At 43.8% G+C, this 2,500-nt stretch overlaps 1 protein-coding gene across 1 annotated transcript in view; it reads right to left on the reverse strand.

The window, feature by feature from the left end:
- LOC122250322 (uncharacterized) overlaps positions 1-2,500 on the reverse strand; it is a 396,537-nt gene that overhangs the window by 197,969 nt on the left and 196,068 nt on the right. The window lies entirely within an intron of this gene.

Genomic DNA, 2,500 nt, shown 5'->3' on the forward strand with positions numbered 1-2,500 from the left:
TCTTTCTCACAACTCTTCCCTTCTCTTCCAATCCCCCACCCTCACCCCCTACCCCACCTCCTCCTGCACCTCCCACACTCACCTCCTTCTCTCCCTACATCCCCCTCCTAACCTCTTCCCTCTTCCTCCTTCCCTTCTCTTCCTCCTCCTCCCTCCCAACCCACCCCCTTTCCCCTCTCCCCACCCACCCCCTCTCCCCCCTCCCCAACTGACCAAGTGACACACACACACACACACACACACAATCACAGATAACTTCACGCCAAGGTGCAGCTCCGTCCGTCCCTCGTCTACGATAAGCACGAATGCTCACTAATCGTCGGAAAAGTGTCTGTGACGATTCGCTATGACGTGTGTGTGAGTGAGGGGGGGGGGGTTGGCGGGTGGGGGTGGGGAGTAAAGGAAGCGTGGGGTGGGGAGTAAAGGAAGGGTGGGAGGAGGGGTAAAGGAAGGGTGGGAGGAGGGGTAAAGGAAGCGTGGGGTGGGGAGTAAAGGAAGGGTGGGAGGAGGGGTAAAGGAAGGGTGGGAGGAGGGGTAAAGGGAGGGTGGGAGGAGGGGTAAAGGGAGGGTGGGAGGAGGGGTAAAGGGAGGGTGGGAGGAGGGGTAAAGGGAGGGTGGGAGGAGGGGTAAAGGGAGGGTGAGAGGAGGGGTAAGAGGAGGAAGAGGAGGAGGAAGAGGAGGAGGAGGAAGAGGAGGAGGAGGAGGAAGAAGAGGAGGAGGAGGAAGAAGAGGAAAAGGAGGTTTAATTCTATGGGAAGGATATGAGTAGATTTTCATATCTATCTGTAATTAATTTTTTCATATATCTTTTTTATACATGCGTGTGTATATTTTTCTAGTTCCTGGATCCTTAATATCCATCTATTGCAATTCCTACCATTATCTTTTAATCACACCCCAAGAAAAAATGAAAGTTAATAAATCCGAAAGCGTATCAAAACCATTACCTAACGACTAGCACTGAGCAACGCCAGCCATTATCAACATTATATGTCGACCATTATTACATTCCTCCATTTATTTAGCTATATCATCATCATTAATTCTTACTTACTCTTTTTTTACGTCTTCGTCTCTTTCTTTCTGTCTTTCTTTTTTTTTCTCTCTCTGTTTGCCCTCTCTCTCTGTCTCTCTCTCTCTCTCTCTTTCTCTCTCTCTCTCTATCTATCTATCGATCTATGTATCTATCTCTTCCTCTCCATAAAAGTAGGAATGGGGAATGAGGAGAGAAGCAGAACAGGGGATGAATGCAGAGGCGAGAAGAGAGAGAGAGAGAGAGAGAGAGAGAGAGAGAGAGAGAGAGAGAGAGAGAGAGAGAGAGAGAGAGAGAGAGAGAGAGAGAGAGAGAGAGAGAGAGAGAGAGAGAGAGAGAGAGAGAGAGAGAGAGAGAGAGAGAGAGAGAGAGAGAGAGAGAGAGAGAGAGATTTGATTTTCATTTTGATTTTGATAAGTTTATTCATACTATATACAGTATATACACATGAATAGGGAGAGAGAGAGAAATAAATAAATAGAGAGAAAGAAAGAGAGAGAAAGAAAGTAAGAAACAAAGAGAATGAGGAAGGGTCAAAGGAGGAGAAGAGTGGGTCGGAGGAGGAGGAGGAGGAGGAGGAGGGAAGGGAGGTGGAGGGATAAATGATTATTAAGCAACGCATCGTAATCCCACGTTCAGATATCATTAGAGTTGAATTATTAGTGCTCGTGCGCCTTCCTAATTATCCAAGGTGACTAATTCCCTAAGCACTCAACATCTTGAAGACAGTCAGAACGAGGACAATCTTTAAAAACGTATTTAAAGACAATCTCTTCTACCCAGACGCGATGAAAGCTCGGAGGAGAGTCAGGAGATGAAGAAGATTATAAATGTCAATTAGAGGAGAAGGAATTAGAGAGATATTAAGGAGAAAATATAATGAAAGCAATGATGTTGACTGACAAGGAGGAATTCGTCTACAAATAAAGTATGTGGTAATAGAGTGGCGGTTTTTATGATGTTGTTATTAATAAGAGACTAGATTTGCAAAGTTATGATTATTTATCCGAGATATATCACGCCATGATAATTACACATGATGAGGCTGCAGATGTTAGTTGTATCACATCTGGTGACATATCTCAGCTGGTTCTTGCGAATGTGTCATTTCCTATGTGATTTTCTTGTTTGCTTTGTAATCCCTCTTAATCTTCTTTGTTTTCCTGTTTTTTTGTTATCTTGTTGTTCTTTCCTTCTTCTTCTTCTTTGGTATCTCCTGATTCATCTCTTTTTGCTTGTCTTTTCTCTTTTTTATTTTTTATAAACTGTCCCCCTCTGTCTGTCTTTTGTTCTGAAAGTCTCTCTCTCTCTTCTTTCTCTATCAAATCATCTCCTCCCCCCATCCCTCCCTCTCTTTCTCTCTTTCCATCCCCCCCTCTCTTTATTTCTTTCATTTTTCTCTCTTTCTCTTTTTTTTTTCTCTCTCTCAATCTTCTTTAATTATTCTATCCTTCCTTAAAAGCATAT

This window comes from Penaeus japonicus, unplaced genomic scaffold (genome assembly GCF_977035675.1).
Source record: "Penaeus japonicus unplaced genomic scaffold, GWHDUDI00000001_assembly GWHDUDI00000029, whole genome shotgun sequence".
Taxonomy (NCBI): domain Eukaryota; kingdom Metazoa; phylum Arthropoda; class Malacostraca; order Decapoda; family Penaeidae; genus Penaeus; species Penaeus japonicus.